General features: G+C 42.8%; 1 protein-coding gene across 1 annotated transcript in view; it reads left to right on the forward strand.

Annotated features, from left to right (window-relative positions):
- The window catches only part of KCNQ3 (potassium voltage-gated channel subfamily Q member 3), a 237720-nt gene that overhangs the window by 44113 nt on the left and 170122 nt on the right, over positions 1-23485 (forward strand). The gene's annotated exons all lie outside the window — the stretch shown is intronic.

Below are 23485 nucleotides of genomic sequence, written 5' to 3' on the forward strand. Positions count from 1 at the left end.
TGACGCCGCCGCCTATCAATTCTTCTGAAGCGAGGGTCACTCCAGTCTGCAGCTGTTGGTAATTGACCTTCCTCAGACTCACATGCTGTGGGGGAGGGGGAGGGGTCTAGTTGCTCCTTTTGCCTGGGCATGGAGCCAGGGCTGGGGGCTGGAGGCGCTTCTTCTTCCTCAGCCTATCTGGGCATGGAGCCAGGGCTGGGGCCGGGAGGCATGCTAGGACATTCCTCAGCGTTCGGAAGCAGATAAGAAGGCCCCGGCTGCGGGGAAAGCGGACGAGGCACAACACTCAACAACCATGTTACTAACTTAAGAACTGCAGCAACTCAGTTAACAATTGTGGTAAGAAAAGTTGTAAAATGGTGCAAAATTCACTTAACAAACGTCTTACTTAGCAGCAGAAATTTTGGGCTGAGTATGTCAAGGACTACCTGTAGTTAAAAGTGGCAGGGCGAAGTTTGCATTTTCAGATTTGCAAGATTAGGTTAATGTAGCCTTACTGCAGTGGTGAAATCCATCAGGTTCTGACAAGTTCTGGGGAACTGGTAGCGGAAATTTTGAGTAGTTCAGAGAAGTGGCAAGTACCACCTCTAGCTGGCCTCAGAGTAGGGTGGGAATGGGGATTTTGCAATATCCTTCCCCTCCACACCCACCAAGCCATGCCCATGAAGCCACACCCACCAAGCCACACCCACAGAACTGGTAGTAAAGAAATTTGGATTTCACCACTGCCTTTCTGTTTGTGGGTGTGTGTTGCGGTGGCCTTGTTAAGACATTGGGTTTGTCGGCCGAAAGGTCGACAGTTCGAAACCCAAGTACCGCCTGAGCTCCTGTTCCTGCCTCAGCTTATACCAGCCTAGGAGTTCGAAAACATGCAAATGCAAGTAGATAAATAGGTACCTTTGGTGGGAAGGTAACAGATCTTGGTGTAGAGCAGGGGTGTCAAACTGGTGGCCCACATGTCAGATGCATCACGCCCACCCCAGCTTCAACAATGGGAAAAATGTCGTGAAATGTCACGTGATAGCAATGTGCCGCAGCAAGTTTGACACCCACAGTGTAGAGTCATACTGGCCATATGACACAGAAGCATCTTTGGACAACGCTAGCCTCCGCAGCTAAGACACGGCGGTGAGCATCATCGCCTAAAGTTGGGCACAATTGTAACACGGGAAACCTTTTTAAACCTTTAAACAATAAAGTAGATTTAGTTAAACTAGGCCTGTTTCCTGTCTGGTTTAACCTGGGAAAGGCCATAGGGTTCATGGAAGTGGTATCATGTAAACAGAATGGCAGATAGGTCTTTTAGCTATTCTGCTAACGTGATAGAATAAATATGTAAAAGTATTCACCTGAGACATGATTTCTAAGCATTTGCTCCCTTTGGATTCTCTGAATGCTTGCATATCATTGCCATTGAAAGTTTTGAGAGCTTTATGGAGGGTATTTCTCACAGGTGGGTTTCAGCAGGTTCTGAGCAGTGCTAGAGAACCAGTAGCAGAAATTTTGAGTAGTTCAGAGAACCGGTAGTAAAAATTCTGACTGGCCCCACCCCCCATCTATTCTCTGCCTCCCAAGTCCCAGCTGATCAGGAGGAAATGGGGATCTTGCAGTAATCTTCCCCTGGAGTGGGGTGGGAATGGAGATTTTATAGTTTCCTTCCCCTGCCACGCCCACCAAGCCACACCCACAGAACCAGTAGTAAAAATTTTTGAAACCCACCACTGGTATTACTAATATAAAGGAAGTTTGGGCAAACAAATAAAGTCAGCATTTGTTCTGCCATGTATAGGAGATAAGAACAGTCTTCCAAGTTACCCTTCTTCCTTTTCCAGAAATGTAGCATTTGACTAGGTGCTAATTGGTAGAAAAAATGATTTTGGTTACTTCTATCGTACATAATTAAGAGGAATAGAGAAACTCCCTTATCCCAGCTGAATTCACATATCATGCTAAGCTATAATGACATGAGCTTGCAAAAATTGGATTATGCTATAATGTCTCATATGAACAAAGCCAATTGTGGCTTCAGTAACAATAGTGAAAAACATCATGAGACAACGGGATAATCCAATCACATTATTTCACTTCACCCAAAGTTCATAACTTTCACTGGCTTTTGGGTCACATCAGATTTTCCAAAGCATGTTGAGGGCTCCATTTCAGCCAGGAGAAGGGATTTAAGAGGATAGAAGGCTCCTGCAGGGCTTAAGGCAGGGTGTCCAAACTTGGCCCCTTGAAGAGTGATGGACTTCAACTCCTAGAATTCCCCAGCTAGCATGAGCTATAAATATGAGCAAGTTGCTGACTGGGGAATTCTGGGAGTTGAAGTCCACCACTCTTCAAGGGGCCAAGTTTGGACATCCCTACTTTTCAGTCCCTCTCTCAACCCCAAAACAGAAAACTGAAGTGGATAAAGATTCTGGAAACCCTGAAATAATTTCTGGTGGACCATATGGTTTGCATCTGTTCCCTAATTCAATATTTTTTTCCCCAACTTACACCCTGCAGATATCTTGATCTTAAACATTTCTAATTGGATATTTTAAACTGATGCTTGGGTTTCCCACCCGTGAAAATTTCCAGAAGTATGGACTTCAACTCCCATAATTCCAGCTTGACTGTTGATGTGAATTCTGGGAATTAAAGTCCGTGCTCCTGGAAATTACCAAGGTTGGGAAACACTGGACAGGATTGACTTATGAGTAAGGTTTCCCAATGGGAGACCTTCTCAATCCTTCCTGGAGAATTCAAGGCATAAGTATGAAAGCATTATTTGCAAATTTGAGGCCACCATTAAGCTTCAGCCTCTGTGTGTGTCTATGGAGATTCTCAGTCATCCAGGTCATGGTTGTGGGTTTTGTTTTGTTTTTTGAAAAGCCAACTGGACTTTCTGGTTTTTCTTTGAATAGAATAGAATAGAATAGAATAGAATAGAATAGAATAGAATAGAATAGAATAGAACAGAATAGAATTTTATTGGCCAAGTGTGATTGGACACACAAGGAATTTGTCTTGGTGCCTATGCTCTCAGTGTACATAAAAGAAAAGATACGTTTATCAAGGTACAACATTTACAACACAATTGATGGTCAATATATCAATATAAATCATAAGGATTGCCAGCAACAAAGTTACAGTCATACAGTCATAAGTGGAAAGAGATTGGTGATGGGAACTATGAGAAGATTAATAGTAGTGCAGATTTAGTAAATAGTTTGACAGTGTTGATGGAATTATTTGTTTAGCAGAGTGATGGCCTTCGGGGAAAAACTGTTCTTGTGTCTAGTTGTTCTGGTGTGCAGTGCTCTATAGCGTCGTTTTGAGGGTAGGAGTTGAAACAGTTTATGTCCTGGATGTGAGGGATCTGTAAATATTTTCACGGCCCTCTTCTTGATTCGTGCAGTATACAGGTCCTCAATGGAAGGCAGGTTGGTAGCAATTATTTTTTCTGCAGTTCTAATTATCCTCTGAAGTCTGTGTCTGTCTTGTTGGGTTGCAGAACCGAACCAGACAGTTATAGAGGTGCAAATGACAGACTCAATAATTCCTCTGTAGAACTGAATCAGCAGCTCCTTGGGCAGTTTGAGCTTACTGAGTTGGCGCAGAAAGAACATTCTTTGTTGTCCTTTTTTGATGATGTTTTTGATGTTAGCTGTCCATTTTAGATCTTGCGATATGATAGAACCTAGAAATTTAAAGGTTTTTACTGTTGATACTGTTTCGCTTCTCATCCAAGAAGCGTCTTCAGTTTTCACTGAACTGAAGTCAGAACCGAAGAAGCTTCTTGGATGAGAAGCAAGGGAAAAACAAAGAAAGTCCAGTTGCTTCTTGAAAAAGCACCTTTGGGACAATCGTGAACTGAGAATCTCCATTGACCAGGGGTGTCAAACTCAAGGCCTGGGGACCAGCCCCGGCCCGTGGGGTGCTTAGATCTGGCCCATCGAGCCACTCTGGAAACAGTGAAGGACCAGCCTGCAGTGCCTCTGCCAGTGAAAACAGAACTAGGGAGGGCTGCAGATGGCCCTCCCGAGCTCCATTTTCACTGGCAGAGGGTTGCAGAAGATCATTGCAGCCAAAAACGGAGCTCAGGAGCCTGTTTTCGCTGGCAGAGTGCTCAGGCCACCACAGGCTCTCCCGACACAAGTGACGTCAAGCTGGCCACGCCCACCCTGGCCACGCCCACCCTGTTCATGCCCATCCTCTCCTCCCCAAGGTCAAACATAACCCTGATGCGGCACTCAATGAAAAAGAGTTTGACACCCCGCCGTAGACAGTGCGCTGGTAGAAGTACCAAGACGGAAGCTGTAAGGAATACTAAGGGTGGAAACTGGACTGGGAACACAAATATAATTGAATAAGATTAACTGCTTTTTAACCACTTTTGGGGGGAGGGGGTTGTTCATTAAAATTCAGTACTCGGGCTGCTCAAATGGGTGAGAGAATTCCTAGTTGACCTTGACTGATCTTGAAAACAGGATGACTTCTAATTAGTATTAGACCAGGAGTCAGCAACCCGCAGCTCTGGAGCCGCATGTGGCTCCTTCATCCCTCTGCTGCGGCTCCCTGTTGCTCAAAATATGCTTCACAACCGTCAGTGTGTGACGCCCACCGGCACACAATAGATAAATAAGTTTTTTTAATGCGTAGCATAAAAGGTAAAAAATGATATATGCAGTGTTATCTTCATTTTAGATGTCAGAAGGATTTTGTGGCTCCCAATGTTTTCTTTTCTATGGGAAATGGGTCCAAATGGCTCTTCGAATGTGTAAGGTTGCCGACCCCTGGGATAGACCATCAAGAAATGTGAGACCTTAGTCAAGATTTGGAAGTTGAAACTGACCTGGAATAAGGTGATGGCAACAGCTCTGAAGCTGAGCTGCTTTCAAATGAGAGTTTAACTTTTATTTGTCAGTATCATAAACTTGATAGATGCCTTTGGCAGAATGTGCTCTGTTTTTATGCCCGTACTTGTTATTCCCAAACCCAAAAATGCTTTTACAAGCACATCTGTTCTCTCACCTGCTGTTATTTTCCCATCTCCACCTCGGTCCTTTGCTAATCCAGTTAGTCAATTTCTCTTTCAGTCCTCTTACCAGTCGGTATCCTTCAACTCAATTTCTTTCCTGTTTAATTTTTAAATTAATATAGATATCCTCTGTTTCCCCTTGTCCACCTCTGACATCAGAAGCCCAAGCTCTGACATAAAGAAGATCCAATTTCTTCTTGACTTATATACCCTCAATCTAACGATGCAGCTAACTGCATTTGCTGCAAATTAATCCAATTTGTAGAGACGTGTTTTATATGTCATAATATGCAGTTTCATCCTAAGCTTGCTTATGAAGTCCTTTTAAGTGTAGTGGGCTATACTGGCAATAAAGCAGGAATGGGGAGGAATATGGTATGAGGAGAAACAGCAAACCCCTTTGAGATGCTGGAGTGGACTGTCTTGCTTAGCAAATAACAGCATTGGAAGGGACCTTGGATGTCTTCTAGTCTGACCCCCTGCCTTTCGGACAAATGGTTATCCAATCTCCTCTTAAAAATTTACAGGGTTGGCGCATCCACAACTTCTGGAAGAAGTTGTTCCACTGATTAATTGTTCTACATGTCAGGAAGTGTCTCCTTAGTTCTAGGTTGCTTCTCTCCTTGATTAGTTTCCATCCATTGCTTCTTGTCCTGCCTAGTCCAGGTGCTTTGGAGAATAGCTTGACTCCCTGCTTCTAAAACTGAAAGAAAGATCCATGATGTTGTGTCCCAAGCCTTTTTTGAACATTCTCTCGGCCTTTTCCCACCGAGCTTGCTGTATAGAAGAAGACTGAGAGAACCCTTCTCCCTGTTTCTTGGCCAAGAGTTCTCCCAGGCTAGGTAGGTCTCCATAAGACTCCATCAAGAGTCTTTCAGCTCTTCACACATTGAGTCACAAAAGTCACAAAAAGACTTCACATTGGGATCTCACAAGGGGGGGGGGATGTCTCCCAATTGAGCTCCTGCAGTTTGGATTTTGGGCAGTTTAATAACTGGTGCACCAAAGGATATTTCATGTTCCCTGAACAATCACTTAAGCTGGACAGCTCCTTCTCAAGTTGCATGAGCCACCCGGCTGAGAAAGGCAGAGATTTGGAAAATCTCCCTTCTCTCTTTTGGGCCCTCCTGACCATTTCCAAGCTGATAAAAGGCTCACAAAAGCCAGGCATGTGAAAAACATGTATTCCTCTTTATTATTTTCCCCAAAAATAAGACCCTGTCTTATATTTTTTGGGACCCTGAAATAAGCGCTTGGCCTTATTGCCATGCTGTCTGGTTATAACTGTCTGGTTCGGTTCTGCAACCCAACAAGAAAAACACAGACTTCAGAGGATAATCAGAACTGCAGAAAAAATAATTGCTACCAACCTGCCTTCCATTGAGGACCTGTATACTGCACGAATCAAGAAGAGGGCCGTGAAAATATTTACAGATCCCTCGCATCCTGGACATAAACTGTTTCAACTCCTACCCTCAAAACAACGCTATAGAGCACTGCACACCAGAACAACTAGACACAAGAACAGTTTTTTCCCAAAGGCCGTCACTCTGCTAAACAAATAATTCCATCAACACTGTCAGACTATTTACTGAATCTGCACTACTATTAATCTTCTCATAGTTCCCATCACCAATCTCTTTCCACTTATTGCTGTATGACTGTAACTTGTTGCTGGCAATCCTTATGATTTATATTGATATATTGACCATCAATTGTGTTGTAAATGTTGTACCTTGATGAATGTATCTTTTCTTTTATGTACACTGAGAGCATATGCACCAAGATAAATTCCTTGTGTGTCCAATCACACTTGGCCAATAAAAAAAAATCTATTCTATGCGCTCAAAAGCCCAATTGGGCTTATTATCAGGGGATGTCTTATTTTGGGGGGGGGAAATGGAATATACTGTGCTAGTGAGGCCACACATGGAATACTGCATCCAGTTTTTGTCACCATAATGCATAAAAGATATTGAGACCCTAGAAAGAGTGCAGAGAAGAGCAACAAAGATATTTAGGGGACTGGAGGCTAAACCATATGCCGAACAATTGAGAGAACTAGGTATGTCTAGTTTAACAAAGATAAGAAGTAGACATGACATGATAGCTGTCTTCCAGTACTTGAGAGGCTATGAGAGACAAGAGGGGTCAATCTATTCTCCAAAGGACATGAGGGCACGACAAGGAGTAACAGGTGCAAGGTCATTAAAGAGAGATTCAATTAATTGATTCAACAATTAATCAATGGAACGTCTTCCCTCTGGAAATTGTGGGTGCGCCATCACTGGAGGTTACCATGAAGACATCTATTTGTTCAGTTCTCCTCCTTCGGCAGGGGTTGGACTAGAAGGCCTCTGAGGTCCCTTCTAACTCTGTAATTCTATGTTCTTTGTCCCTGTGTTTTGCCTTCTTCCCACCAATTTTGAGTGACAAGAAGTGATGCAGTGGTTAGAATGCAGTATTGCAGGCAAACTCTGCCCACAGCCTGGAGTTCGGTCCTGATGGGGCTCAAAATTGATTCAGTCTTCCATCCTTCTGAGGTTGGTAAAACAAGGAGCCAGCTTGTTGGGGGGGGGGGCAATATGCTGATATTATAAACCCCTCCCAGAAAATGCTGTAAAGTCCAATGAAGTGGTATTTAGGTCTAAGTGCCATTGCTATAAGTGGGTCGGTGTCATGGGAAAAAAAAAATCCTCTATGGCACGGACTTTCCACTAGATCTCCGGTTGGCCAACAGAAGAGAGAGACCAACACGTAGAAAGCACATACCCTTTCCTGCCACATCTGCCTTTCAGCAGGAAGTGTGCTTTAGAAGCTGTAGTAGACAATTGTGGTATGAAAACTTAGGCCCTGAAGGCCCTATCAAATGCTTCACCAGGCCTTCCATGTCATTACGTTTGGAGAATGCACTGATTTCTGAGTAGAAAAGATTATACACATGAACCTTTTTCCCTCCAGTGAACAAAAATTACAGTGCATTGTAGTGAGAGACTGGGAACCAGGGAGGCGGGGAAGAGGAAGAATTCAGCGGGCGTAAGGAGGGACGTCTTAGTCCAAGGTGGGGGCCCATCGTGGGAGGAAATATTCAAGCGATTCAGCCTTAATTGGCTTGTTAGGAACTGTCCTGGGAACTTCTACAGTTTTGAAGTTTCTACAGGATTATGTTTATACCCCTGACTAGGGTTAAAAATATACTTCAAAATCTGCGCAGGCCTCTCTTCTTGAGTTTGCCAGCTAAATGAGCCATAATAGGCATAAAGGAAATTTGTTTTTAAGATGTCAGGGAAATTAGTTCACTTAAAACAAAGCAGTTCTTCAAAAAAAACTTCAGTCAAGACACCATGACCTTCTTGCTTCTAAGACTGAATGGAAGATTCGTGATGTTTTGTCCCAGTCTGCTTTGGAAGCCTTTTCCCACCCTATGGAAGAAGATTAAGAATAGTCTTCTCCTGTTGTATTGGCCAATTTCCCCCCCCAGGCTAGGTATATCCATGCAAGCCATGGGAAGTCCAGGCACATCATCAAAAAAACTGTCATGTTGCTTACCAAGGGTTCCCCCAAATATTTGTGAAATCTGTAGAAGTTTTAATCTTACGTGGCTTCTTTTCCAAAAACACTACACTACTAACCAGAGCATATAAAACATTTGCTAGACCAATTCTAGAATACAGCTAGCCTATTTGGAACCCTCACCACATCTCTGACATCAATACAATTGAACGTGTCCAGAAATATTTTACAAGAGTTCTCCATTCCTCTGAAAACAACAAAATACCTTATCCCACCAGACTTGAAATCCTAGGCTTAGAAAACTTGGAACTCCGTCGCCTTCGACAAGACCTAAGTTTAACTCATAGAATCATCTATTGTAATGTCCTTCCTGTTAAAGACTACTTCAGCTTCAATTGCAATAATACAAGAGCAACCAATAGATTTAAACTTAATGTCAACCGCTTTAATCTAGATTGCAAAAAATATGACTTCTGTAACAGAATCATCAGTGCTTGGAATACTTTACCTGACTCTGTGGTCTCTTCCTATAATCCTAAAAACTTTAACCAAAAACTTTCTACTATTGACCTCACCCCATTCCTAAGAGGACCATAAGGGGCGTGCATAAGCGCACAAACGTGCCTACCGTTCCTGTCCTATTGTTTTTCTTTTCTTCTTCCTATATATATATATGCTTATACCTCCTAATATTTACTCATATATATGTTTATATACTATATAATCTTTTTGTATGATGTTGTGACAAAATAAATAAATTAAATTTAAATTAAATTAAGTTCTCACTCATCCAGGTCATGGTTGTCCCAAAGGTGCTTTTTGCAGGAGGCAACTGGACTTCCTTGTTTTTTTTTCTTTTGAAGACGCTCTGCTTCTCATCCAAGAAGCTTCTTCAGCTCTAACAGGACCGTGGGGGAATGGAAGGATTTTTATAGCACCACTCAGGTGACCCTGAAGACACAGATAAACTTCTAAGTGCTTCAACGACCCTCTAAAAGGATGCAGATGACCAGCTGTCTGCAAGGAATATAAATCCTTCCATTCCCCTACCACCCAGTCAGAGCTGAAGAAGCTCAAACTGGACGAGAAAGTTCAGTTGCCTCCTGAAAAAAGCACCATTGGGACATTTTTGAAATCTGTGAAATTTTTGAGTTTGCCAACTAGGTGAGGCTTAATAGGCACAAAGAGAAACTTGGTTTTAGGATTAGGAAATTGGTTCGCTTAATATTGTTTCGTTTGCTAAAACAGGTGTTCTCCAAACTTGGCAACTTTCAGATTTCTGGACTTCAACTCCCAGAATCTCCCGGACCATGGCTAGCTGAGGAATTCTGGGAGTTGAAGTCCACAAGTCTTAAAGTTGCCCAGTTTGGAGACCCCTAAGCTAAAAGAAGCCAGGGAAATGGCAGATCTTCTTTTTTCCAGTAAAGGGAATCCCTTCAGAGGTGGGATTCACTTACCTTCCCAATCAGTTTGCAAATGTGAGTGCACGCCTTGCGTGCATCTCTTTGCTTGTGCATTACATCCAGGTGGGTGGGTGGAGCCTCCCGCGGTTGCCATTACCAGTTCGCCCGAACCGAACAGAACCGGTTGAATCCCACCACTGGATCCCTTGCAGCTTTCAAAAAAGGTGAACATTGGGATCCCCTGGAAGTTAAAAGTGAGTAGAGATTCATGATGGTGATGCAACATTCTTGGAAACTAAGATGGCCTGTGGCTTCCCTGGTCTTGCCCTAGACTGAATTACAGCAGTGGATGGAAGCTGCTCTTGATCACATTCAGTGCAAACCTGTGTGTGATATGATATGGAGAGCCATATTGGTCTAGCGGCTAAAGCACCAGGCTAGAAATTAGTCTCACCGTAGGCATGAAAGACGGTTAGGTGACTTTGGGCCAATCACCAGGAGCTGGAGAGTTCTGGTCCCACCTTAGGCATGAAAAACAGGTGACTTTGGGCCAATCACCAGGAGATGGAGAGTTTTAATCCCATTTTAGGCATGAAAGACGGTTAAGTGACTTTGGGCCAATCACCAGGAGATGGAGAGTTCTGGTCCCACCTTAGGCATGAAAGACAGGTGACTTTGGGCCAATCACCAGGAGCTGGAGAGTTCTAGTCCCACTTTAGGCATGAAAGACGGTTAGGTGACTTTGGGCCAATCACCAGGAGATGGAGAGTTCTGGTCCCACCTTAGGCATGAAAGACAGGAGACTTTGGGCCAATCACCAGGAGCTGGAGAGTTCTAGTCCCACCTCAGGCATGAAAGATGGTTAGGTGACTTTGGGCCAATCACCAGGAGCTGGAGAGTTCTAGTCCCGCCTTAGGCATGAAAGACGGTTAGGTGACTTTGGGCCAATCACCAGGAGATGGAGAGCTCTGGTCCCACCTTAGGCATGAAAGACAGGTGACTTTGGGCCAATCACCAGGAGATGGAGAGTTCTAGTCTCACCTTAGGCATGAAAGCTAACCGGCTGACTTTGTGTCAGCCACTCTCTTTCAGATCAACTCACCTCACAGCGATTTTTGTTGTGTGGAAAATAAGAGGAGGAAGAAGGATTTATGCTCGCCACCTTGAATTGTGTATAAAAATAATAAAGGGCTGGAGGGTGAGAATATAAACTAAATAAATAATAAAAAAGAATACATCCCACACTGGGCAGCTGAACATAGGCGCATAGTCAGTGTTTAGACAATCCTTCAGTTTATCTCACTTATTCATACAGCCTAATACGGGTAGTCCTCAACATACAACTTTTCATCTAGTGACTCTTCAGAGTGACAAGGGCACTGAAAAAAGTGACTTATGACCACCTTTCACAGTTACGACCTTTGCAGCATCCCCATGACCATGTGATCAATCAAAGTTCAGATGCTTGGCAGCCAGTTCAATACTTACGACCTTTTCTGACTTAAAGGTAAAGGTAAAGGTTCCTCTCGCACATATGTGCTAGTCGTTCCTGACTCTAGGGGGTGGTGCTCATCTCCGTTTCAAAGGCGAAGAGCCAGCGCTGTCCGAAGACGTCTCCGTGGTCATGTGGCCGGCATGACTCAACGCCAAAGGCGCACGGAACGCTGTTACCTTTCCATCAAAGGTGGTCCCTATTTTTTCTACTTGCATTTTTTACCTGCTTTCGAACTGCTAGGTTGGCAGACCTAGGCTCCCTTAAAAAGCAGGAAACAGGAATTGGTCCCGATAGAACCTCTTTCATTTACACGACTGTGAATTACTTTCATTCACAGTCAGCAAGGTTTGTCCAAACAGTTTGTCAAAAGAATATTTCTCTACACACCTTATCTCGCTTGACAAGCTGCCACATAACTTGTTTCCAAATGCAGAGGAAGGCAAAACTTGGCACAGAGTCTCTCCGAGTCATAGAATGAATGAATTGTTTCCTGCAAAAGACCCCTCCTCGTTCGCTCCTCTTTTGTTTCCTATGGGAGGGGCCAATCATCTCCAAGGTGTGGCTTTACTCCCAAGTCGACCCTGCTTTCTGAGTTGTTCTTGTCTTCTGGCAGCTCTGCGCAATCGCACAATGGGAACGGGCTCCAGCTGTTCCTCTGCCTCACTGCTGTCTATCTCCCTCTGACGCAGAGCTCTCATCCGAGATTTCCCCAGCCTCCAGGACTGGCCCATGTTCCTCCCCAACCTCCAGCACCTCTGGAGCTGGCAGCAGTCTGAAGGCCGCCGGTGGGCCATAACACAACCGTTGTCATATGATCCGATGTCATATGACCTTCTGGCAAACAAAGTCAATGAGAGAAGTCAGCTTCACTTAACAAAACAGGTTACTAACTTATCAGCTGCAGTGAGTCACTTCACAACCACGGCGAGTAAGGTGGCGAAATGGGGCAAAATTCACTTAACCAAACTCTCTTTTAACAACGTGGGGCTCAATTGTGATCGTAAGTCGAGGACTCCCTGCACTGAAATAATCGTTCCTGAGCTAGCGCAGAACCCAACCCTATTATTTGGCTCTCCGGCAGTGGTGGGTTTCAAAATTGTTTACTACCGGTTCTGTGGGTGTGGCTAGGTGGGCATGGCAGGGGAAGGATACTGCAAAAACTCCATTCCCACCCCGCTCCAGGGGAAGGATACTGTAAAATCTCCATTCCCTCCCCAATCCAGAGGAAGGTTACTGAAAAATCCCCATTTCCTCCCGATCAGCTAGGACTTGGGAGGCAAAGAATAGATGGGGGTGGGGCCAGTCAGAATTTTTACTACCGGTTCTCCAAACTACTCAAAATTTCCGCTACCGGTTCTCCAGAACTGGTCAGAACCTGCTGAAACCCCACCCCCTGCTCTCCGGGTTCCAAAAATAATGCCGTCTTTTTCATTCTGCCCTTTCCTCAAAGAGCGCTAACCATCCATCTTGTGGGAATGCAGGCTATAATTGAGCTGTCATTTCTGTCGCTGGCCTATATCAGGTTCCTGCATGGTTCCTGTTCACAATTCAAAGCCATTTTTAACAGTGATTGTCAGCTGGTGACCTTTCTGCTTACGGCCCTCCTTTTGATGGAATGTCCGCTTCTCAATACCTCCCTTTCCCTTATTGCAACGGTCCCTCCAGTAGACAACGGTGGCATGTCGTTCCTCCCCCCCAAATCTTATTTTTGCCCCAGTTGCAAAGGCAACTGACAATTACAACCACCTGCGGCTTCTGAAGATTGAGAACAGGGACATCTCCCGCTGGAAGTGTGGAGAAACTCAATTAACGCCATGCATGATTAGCAATGGTTCAAGTAAACACCGATTTAAAGAGTGATGTGGCAGCTGACCCTTTCCCCCCCCTGTGGGGCCCATCAAGAAAATCCATGGCATTTTCTCTGTGGGTATCAACCTATACTTTTGAGCCGAGGCATCTAAATATATCTGAATGGATCTAATACCACTCCGCCTCCAGAAATGGAAAATAGGAAAACTTGCATCATCTGATTTTGAACGTACATAATGAGAACTTTTATCAAAAAGGAGATGGGATGGGCCCAGCTGATTTGTTGCTTGAAATGAAGAACAAGAGTTGGAAGGGACCTTGGAGGTCTTCTAGTCCAACCTCGAGAGGGACAACCTGTACCATTTCAGACAAATGGTTGCCCAGTCTCGTCTTAAAAACCTCCGGTGTTGGAGCACCCACAACTTCTAAAAAGCAAGCTGTTCCACTGATTAATTGTTCTTACTGTTAGGAAATTTCTCCTTAATTCTAAGTTGCTTCTCTCCTTGATTAGTTTCCACCCATTGCTTCTTGTCCTGCCCTCAGGTGCTTTGGAGAATAGTTTGACTCCCTCTTCTCTGTGGCAGCCCCTGAGATATTGGAACACTGCTATCATGTCTCCCCTAGTCCTTCTCTTTGCTGGACTAGGTAGATTCAGTTCCTGCAACTGTTTTTCATACGTTTTAGCCTCCAGTCCTTTAATTATCTTTGTTGCTCTTCTCTGCACTCTTTTTCAAGAGTTGGATCGCTTTCTAGATGGCAGTTTCTCTCATTCTTTGAACAAAAAGCTGAGTACAGTTTTAGTCAAAGGCTACACTGAGAAACAGAGTAGAGACTAAGGTAAAGGTAAAGGTTCCCCTTGCACATACGTGCTAGTCGTTCCTGATTCTAGGGGGTGATGCTCATCTCCATTTCAAAGCCGAAGATCCAGAGCTGTCCGAAGACGTCTCCGTGGTCGTGTGGCCGGCATGACTAAACGCTAAAGGCGTACGGAACGCTGTTCCCTTCCCACCAAAGGTGGTCCCTATTTTTTCTACTTGCATTTTTTACGTGCTTTCGAACTGCTAGGTTGGCAGAAGCTGGGATAAGTCACGGGAGCTCACCCTGTTACGCGGCACTAGGGATTCGAACCGCTGAACTGCCAACCTTTCGATCGACAAGCTCAGCATCTTACCCACTAAGTCACCTTAGAGACTACATTAATATAAACTTGAAACCTGAAGTTTTCCCTTTTACAATTACTGGATAAGGAGTTGGAAAAAGAGATTTGGAACCTGGTTATTGTATTGGCTGCCTGCAGGGAAAATTCTAAATGCACAGAAATGGAAAGATACGTCAATCCTCAGAATGGAAGAATGGATGGAAAGAGCAATGGAGCCCATAGAGATGGCAAAATTGACTGTTAGGGAAAAGAACGTATCCAATTTTGTCTATGGAGAGTCTCAATTATCCAGGTCATGATTGTCCCAAAGGTGCTTTTTCTAAAAGGCAACTGGATTTTATTTTATTTTTTTTCCTTTGAGAATGGATGAGAAGCAAAACATTTTCAAAGAAAAAAACAAAACAGAACAACTAGAAAGTCAAGTTGCGTTTTGGAGAAAACACCTTCGGGATATATCCAATTTTGTTTCTACTTGGAAACCCCTTCTGGACTTTGTGTTCAAGACCAAAAAAATAAATAAACTCTTGACTTTGGTTTTTGTTGTAGTTTGTTGTTACAGAAATGTCTAGTACTTGTTAAACGAGTAAAATAAAAAGTTGAAGCTGTAATTTTATTTTATATTCTACTGCAGTGAAAAATATTGGAAATCAATGGTTTTCTTTCCCTTTCTTTCACCTTATGCCTCTCCTCTCCCTTCCTTTCCTTACCCCACTTCCTTACTCTCTTTATTTTCATTTGTATTTTATATCATGACAATCTTAATAAAATTCTGGGGGGGTGGGAAAATAAAAGACTGCAATAGCACGCAGCTTTCTCATCCAGCTCCTTGCTGCAACTGCATCATGAGTTGATCACCCACTGTGTCTAATGGAAGCAGGCTAACTTTAATCCCAGAATTATACCACTGGAAGATACTGTAGGGTTCTTGGTGCCTTCTGAGCTTGGTTATTTTCATGCAGACATTTCATTACCAGTATATAAAATGAGAGCACACCTCATTGCCTACTAGCACTGATGATGCTACCTAATTTGGCTAATGAAACATCTGCAAGAAAACAACCAAGCTCAGGGTGCACCAAAGACCCTATTGTGACGGATGCCCAAGTAGTGATTACCAAACACAATTCAGGCCTGAACAAACTTATTTTATTGAAACAGCTGAGAATTCATTCATTCTCAGCTTAGTCCAAAACAAATTCTTCATAAACAGTCCTGCGGCCTTATCACCAACCTTGGCTGTCTTTGACAACCTGGCAAAAGCTTTTCTTGGCAAAACCCCCACAAAGTTCAAGAGACACTGACAAGAAGCAATGGAATCAACGTTGCTTTTCTACAAAGAACCCAATGGCTCCTTGCTGCTCTTTTAAGCCTTATGGGAGGGGCCAATCATTTCCTGGCCTTTCTCCTGAGTCGACCTTTTTGCTTTAGCTGCTCTTGCCTTCTGGCAGCTCTTCACATGTGTGCATTAGGAAGAGACTCCTGTTCCTCTGTCGCTCTGCTGTCCGCCTCTGGAGGCTCTGAAGTCTGCGCATCGCTCCCAGATAGCCCTGACCCCATCTCTGCCTCTGACACAGAGCCCTCGTCCGGACCTTCCCCTGACTCCAGGATTGGCCCATTGTCCTCCCCAGCCTCCTCACTGTCCGACTCCACTGCCAGGTCCACAGGCTGCTGGCGGACCACAACACACCCAACAGTCGTTGTCCTCCACCACCACCTCCTCCAATTCCATCCCCCTCTAAGGCTGAAGATGTTACCTAGTTTGGGTAATGAAATGTCTGCAATAAAACAACCAAGCTCAGAGAGCACCAAGGGCTCCACAGTTTAACCCTGAGTTGCAAAAGTTCTCTTCTGTTGGAAGGCAGTTCAGAAATCATCTGCTCCAACTTCTTTTGACAATATAGGTTCTTCTACATGGTCTCAGACAGTTGGCCATCCAGTTTCTGTCTGAAGACTGCTAATGTAGTGTTTTGTGAACAATAGGAATCTAATGAAACCATCACCTAGGTCTCTGTAGGAGGGATTGAATGTTTCCTTTCCCAACACTTCCAATAAAATTTATCCCAAGTAGAACACCGGGAATAATAATATAATAATTTAAATTGATACTGCTGCCCAATTCCCACTAACGCTGACCAGTTTATAAATTGTTTTTAAAAACATTAAAACAAGGAACAATATAAACATTCCCCAAACAATGTAAAATGAAAGAGACAAAGGCAGCAGACAAAACAAAAAGATAAGAAGAAAGAATATGTTCTTATGGAACATATGGTGGACGTGTGCATCTGCAAAAGAATATTGGACTAAAATCAAAAAATGGCTTGAAGATATAACTGAACACCACATAGACTGGAAACCAGAACTATTTTTATTGGGAATACTCTCTAGAAATTAGACCAAAGAAATGCAATATCTAATCTTACATCTTATAATGGCAGCCAGGATAACAGAATTGGAAAAGCAATATTATACAAAAAGAGGAAGGGGTGATAAGGAAAGTTTAAGCTTTAAAAACTTTAAGCTTAAACTGTCTTCCGTTGACCTCACCCCATTCCTAAGAGGTCTGTAAGGGGCGTGCATAAGAGCACCCGCGTGCCTACGGTCCCTGTCCTAATATTCCTTTTTAGTTACTCTTTTCATGTATTCAAATTGCGTTTATACTTTTACCTGTTAGCTTATATATGATTGACAAATAAATAAAATAAAATAAAAATAAATGAAGTCTTAGATTGTGTGGAGATGGACAAATTGATGAAAGAGAGAAAAGAAAAAGATGAAACAGAATATTATTTAATATGGAATAAATGGTATAAATGGCTAGAGGTCAGGAATAGCAAGTAAGAAGGATTACTAATATGCAACTATATAGACAATGTATGTAAAGTAATGTATAGACACAATAATATGTATAAAAGATAAAGAAATATATGCATAAATAAGGAACAAGGGAACCACGAATATAAATGTATGCAAAGACGGGGAAGGGAAAAAAAACCTGTGAATTTTAGAAGAATACCAATATGAAACTGTTGTAAAATGGAAATTTGTGTTTTGCGTTTGTTTCTGTTCTTGTTTTTTAACGAAAAAAATAAAGTAAAAATTATTATTAAAAAACAAGAAAAAAAGAAGAAAGAAAAAGGATAATTTTTTTTCCAATTCTCCTCAGCTTCAGAGGTTTTCAAAATATTAATAAGGTGAATGCTGTTTGAATCTTATTTATTTATAGTGTAGTCCTTGACTTACGACCATCATTTAGCCCAAAATTCCTGCTGCTGAGACAGTAGTTAAGTGAGGTTTGCCTCATTTTACAACCATTCTTGCCACAGCTGTTAAGTGAATCAGTGCAATGGTGGTGCGGAGAACCGGTAGCAAAAATCCCTGCCACCCCCCAGTGCCCAGCTGAGCCACGTGATCATCAGAAGGTTTTTTTTTTACTTTTAAAAGTAAAAAGCCGAAAAAATGCTTTTAAAAGTTTAAAAAAAGGTTCGGATGATCGCACGGCTCAGCAGGGATCGCCAGAGCCTTTTAAAAGCATTTTTTCATCCAAAGAGGTTGTAGAAAAAATGTTTTTAAAGTAAATAAATAAAAAAAGCTGGCCATGCCCACCAAGTCACATTATCCACCCCCCAAACCATGCCCACAGAACCGGTAGTAACAAATTTTACATTTCACCACTGGCACGCTCCCTCGCTTCGTGTGCGCATGTGCTAAGCTTCTGCACATGCGTAGAAGCTTCTCCGCATATGCAGATCATCTAGGATGACATCTAGGATGACATCCGGGTAGGTGGGCGGGGCCTGCCCCCGGTTTTACTACCGGTTCCCAAGAACCAGACCGAACTGGGGGCAACCCACCACTGATAACGGATGGTATAAAAGATATTCTACCATCACTTTACATCCATGTGGTGGTCATGACTCACAACCCCATCAATAGCAACATTTTTTTTTATCTTGCTTGCTATATTTTAAAATTTTAAAACGAACTGAAAACACAATTTGAAGTTCAAATGAAAACACAATTGTAAGCAAAATGAGCCAGCAGTGTGCAGCAGCTGCCAAAACAGCCAACACAATTCTGGGCTGCATAAACAGAGGGATAAAATCAAGATCACGTGAAGTGTTTATACTACTTTATAATGCCTTGGTAAGGCCACACTTGGAATATTGCATTCAGTTTTGGTCGCCACGATGTAAAAAAGATTTTGAGACTCTAGAAAAGAGTGCAGAGAAGAGCAACAAAGATGATTAGGGGACTGGAGGCTAAAACATATGAAGAACGGTTGCAGGAACTGGGTATGTCTAGTTTAGTGAAAAGAAGGACTAGGGGAGACATGATAGCAGTGTTCCAATATCTCAGGGGTTGCCACAAAGAAGAGGGAGTCAAACTATTCTGCAAAGCACCTGAGGGTAGGACAAGAAGCAATGGGTGGAAACTAATCAAGGAGAGAAGCAACCTAGAACTAAGGAGGAATTTCCTGACAGTCAGAACAATTAATCAATGGAACAACTTGCCTGCAGAAGTTGTAAATGCTCCAACACTGGAAATTTTTAAGAAAATGTTGGATAACCATTTGTCTGAAATGGTGTAGGGTTTCCTGCTTAGGCAGGGGGTTGGATTAGAAGACCTCCAAGGTCCCTTCCAACTCTGTTGTTGTTGTTGTTGTTGTTGTTGTTGTTGTTGTTGTTGTTGTTGTTATTATTATTATTATTATTATTATTATTATTATTATTATTATTATTAAAATTACTTCATCCGCATGCGTTTCCCTGAAGGGAGGGAGCAGAATTTTCATTCCCCCCAGATTCTCCTGAAGCTTCGAAAGAAATAATCTGGCTTTGCAAAGAATCTTTTAACATGTTGCTGAGTGTGGAGCTAGACAAACATTTTTCAAACACATGGCTTGAAAGTTGCTTCCAGATGGACATTTCTCGGTTCGTTTGACATATTCAAGTCTCCCCCACCCTTTTTTTTAAAGAGTCATATATAATCATATCTTGGAGATTGGGGAAGAAAAGCTAAACATTTCTTTTCTCATTTTCTAATCCTTCTGCCCCAAATGTTCTCATTCATCCATGCAGCGTAGATAATATTTTGTCCTCCATGCTTTTTTTGAGGTGTAGGTTTTTTTTTAACCTCCTGGAATCAAGATATACGAAGTGGAACTCGAGAAATGTTTTGGTGAACATTCTGTCTGAATTTAATTATATTAACAGAGGATATGACAAGTTTGAGAAGAGATGGGCACAGCAGATGCCGGAAGATTTGTCTATGCAAAAAAAGGTATTCTTAATCCGACTTTGTGATTAATTAGAGCCGCATCTCCAAAGTACAAACTGATGGTAGAGATTTTCTTCTGGTACCAGTAGAGAGCCATGGCTAGATATGTATTCAGATGAGAAAAAACTTTGCTTATAAACTTGATAGCTTCCTGCATTCAGCTAGATTATTATATATATTTCTTTATTCATTCCTCAATAGAGGTAGTCCTCGACTTACGACCACATTTGAGCCCAAATTTTCTGTTGGTAAGTGAGATGTTCCTTAAGTGAGTTTTGCCCAAAAGGCCATGGTGGCACAGTGGTTAGAATGCAGGCTAACTCACAGCTCATGCCAGGAGTTCGATTCCTACCGGCTCAAGGTTGACTCAGCCTTCCATCCTTCCGAGGTGGGTACAATGAGGACCCAGATTGCTGGGGGCGATAGGCTGACTCTGTAAACTACTTAGAGAGGGCTTTAAAGAGCGGTATATAAATCTAAGTGCTATGGCTATTTTACGAGCTTTCTTGTCACGTTTGTTAAGTGAATCACTGCCATTGTTAAGTTAATAATACGGTTGTTAAGTGAATCTGGCTTCCCCATTGACTTTGCTTGTCAGGAGGTCGTAAAAGGGGATCACATGACCCTGGGACACTGCAACCGTCATAAATATGAGTCAGTTGTCATCGGTCTGAATTTTGATCACATTACTAGTCATGATCGTAAGTGTGAAAAACGGTCATATGTGGCTTTTTCCAGTGCCGCCATAACTTTGAATGGTCACTAAATGAACTGTTGCATGTCGAGCAGAGGTGGGTTTCAGCAGGTTCTGACCAGTTCTGGAGAACCGGTAGCAGCAATTTTGAGTAGTTCAGAGAACTGGAAGTAAAAATTCTGACTGGCCTCGTCCTCATTTATTCTCTGCCTCCCAAGTCTCAGATGATCAGGAAGAAATGGGGATTTTGCAGTAATCTTCCCCTGGAGTGGGGAGGGAATGGAGATTTTACAGTATCCTTCCCCTGCCACGCCCACCAAGCCACACCCACAGAACCGGTAGTAAAAAATTTTGAACTCCACCACTGATGTCGAGGGCTATCTGAATGTGTTAATTCCATCTAGATATCTATCTGACTGTCTATTGAGCCATCATAGTGGAATGAGCAATATAGCCTACATTCAGGTAGTCTACCATCTGAGCTCTTTGTGGTTCTCGGATGAGGTGGGAGCAAATATTGTTGCATTTTGTTGACATATAGGAAGATTTCAAGGGCAGAAATGGGAGTTTTAAACCTTTTAGAAGCTTAAGACACCCATGTTTTTCCTTAGAAAGCCTGAAACTACCTTCCCTAAAATGCATCTCAACTTGCTAGATGTAGCCTCGTTTGGGTTGAACTTGTGTACCGCCCTGGTGCATAGGTCCATCCAGGGGTGAAATCCAGCAGGTTCTGGAGAACCGGTAGTAGAATTTTTTTTTTAATTGAAAAAGTTTTACAACAACAATTAAATTTCTTCCCTCCCATCCCCCCTCCTTCCCCCCTCCCTCCAAAACCCCCCTCCCCCCTGACTTCCCAGAGCAAACACAAGGTATAGTTCAATGAACAAACAATCATACATGGGGCCTCTGTGGCTCAGACTGCTAATGCAGTCTGTTATTAACAGCAGCTGCTTGCAATTACTGCAGGTTCTAGTCCCACCAGGCCCAAGGTTGACTCAGCCTTCCATCCTTTATAGGGTAGGTAAAATGAGGACCCAGATTGTTGGGGGCAATAAGTTGACTTTGTATATAAATATACAAATAGAATGAAGACTATTGCTAACATAGTGTAAGCCGCCCTGAGTCTTCGGAGAAGGGCGAGATATAAATGCAAATAAAAAATGAAAATAAATTAAAATTTTAAAATCTAACACAATTATAATCCTTCCTTTCACATAACCTGACTTCTTCCTTTAAAATCAAAAACAACATCCTTCATTCAAAGGCAATCTGAAATTTCTTAATCTGATATCTATTTTGAATATAATCAATCCAATTCTTCCATTCGTTTAGATATTTTTCTTGAGTACAGTCTTTCAAGAAGGCTGAGATTTTAGCCATCTCAGATAAATTGGAAACTTTCAATATCCATTCTTCTATTGTGGGTAATTCTTTTTTTTTCCAATATCCGGTAGTAGAAATTTTGAGTAGTTCGGAGAACCAGCAAATATCACCTCTGGCTGGCCCCAAAATGGGGTGGGAATGGAGATTTTGCAGTATCCTTCCCCCAGGAGTGGGGTGGGAATGGAGATTTTGCAGTATCCTTCCCCTGCCACGCCCACCAAGCCACTCCCACCATGCCACACCACGCCCGCCATGCCACGCCCACAGAACCGGTAATAAAAACAATTGAATTCCACCACTGGGTCCATCTATGCACACATTCACATATCTGTGCAAGAAGGGTGGGGTTTTTTGTGCAATTTGGGGCATCTGTACATTATAAAAAGCAAGAAAAACCAAAATCTAGATGAGGGGTCTTTGGTGCTTTCTGGGCTTGGTTGTTTTCTTGCAGACGTTTCGTTGCCCAAATTGGGTATCATTAGAGGTGGGTTTCAGCAGGTTCTGACCAGTTCTGGAGAACCGGTGGCAGAAATTGGGTGTAGTTCGGAGAACCGGTAGTAAAAATTCTGACCGCCCCCGCCCCCATCTATTCTCTGCCTCCCAAACCCCAGCTGATTGGGAGGAAATGGGGATTTTGCAGTAACCTTCCCTTGGATTGGGGAGGGAATGGACATTTTACAGTATCCTTCTCCTGGAGTAGGGTGGGAACGGAGATTTTACAGTATCCTTCCCTTGCCATGCCCACCAAGCCACACCCACAGAATCGGTAGTAAAAAAAATTGAAACCCACCACTGGATATCATCATTATTCACTGATGACGTTACCTAGTTTGGGTAATAAAATGTCTGCAAGAAAACAGCCAAGCTCAGAGAGCACCAAGGGCCCCTGATTTCAACCCTGAGCTTCAATTAGTCTCCTTTATTAAAAACGTAGATTTTGGCCCTAATGGTTTAGTCTTATTTAAATTGGTGTGTGTATGTGTATGTGTGTTGGGATTAAAATACCTTGTTTATCTTTGCAACAGCATGATTCACGATCCAGATAATATATTTATGGAATGGAAAGACCTCGAAATAAGGGGAGTTGCTTGCAAGTGGCAGTGAGTGTGTTTCTACTCATGATGCACGTAGAAAGGGATGAATCAAGAATTATATAAAGTATAAAGCCGCTGTGTACTGCCTAGCTTCTCACGTCTTGCGAAAGAAAAAACAAATGGCTTCTTTGATACACGGCTTGTACAATAAACCAGTTTTTTAAAAAAAACAAAAACAAAAACCGTGGCTTAGTTTTGAATCGGATTGTAAACCAGATGTGAGCCCTAACCAGTTAAAAACTTTCTATGTTTATGCACAGATAAGTGGCTTCCCAGAGTAGAATGGGGATATTTAGCTCAGTCAATTGCCAATAAAAGGAGAAAAAACTTGGGGCAGGCATGATAGAGATGTCGATGTTGTCTCTGTCATTTCTGCTCCAAGTTTATTTTTCTCCTTTTATTGGAATTACTGGGAATTGAATCTGCAACCTTTTGTGCACAGAGCAAATATTCTTTGACTGAGCTACATTTGCCACATTGTCTTGGGGGGTGGGGGGTTGTCTGTGCATAAATGATCTGTGCCAGTGGTGGGTTTCAATTTTTTTACTACCAGTTCGATGGCCATGGCTTGGTGGCTGTGGCATGGCTTGGTGGGCGTGGCTTGGTGGGTGTGGCAGAGGAAGAATACT

Source organism: Ahaetulla prasina, chromosome 3 (genome assembly GCF_028640845.1).
Source record: "Ahaetulla prasina isolate Xishuangbanna chromosome 3, ASM2864084v1, whole genome shotgun sequence".
In the NCBI taxonomy this organism is placed as follows: domain Eukaryota; kingdom Metazoa; phylum Chordata; class Lepidosauria; order Squamata; family Colubridae; genus Ahaetulla; species Ahaetulla prasina.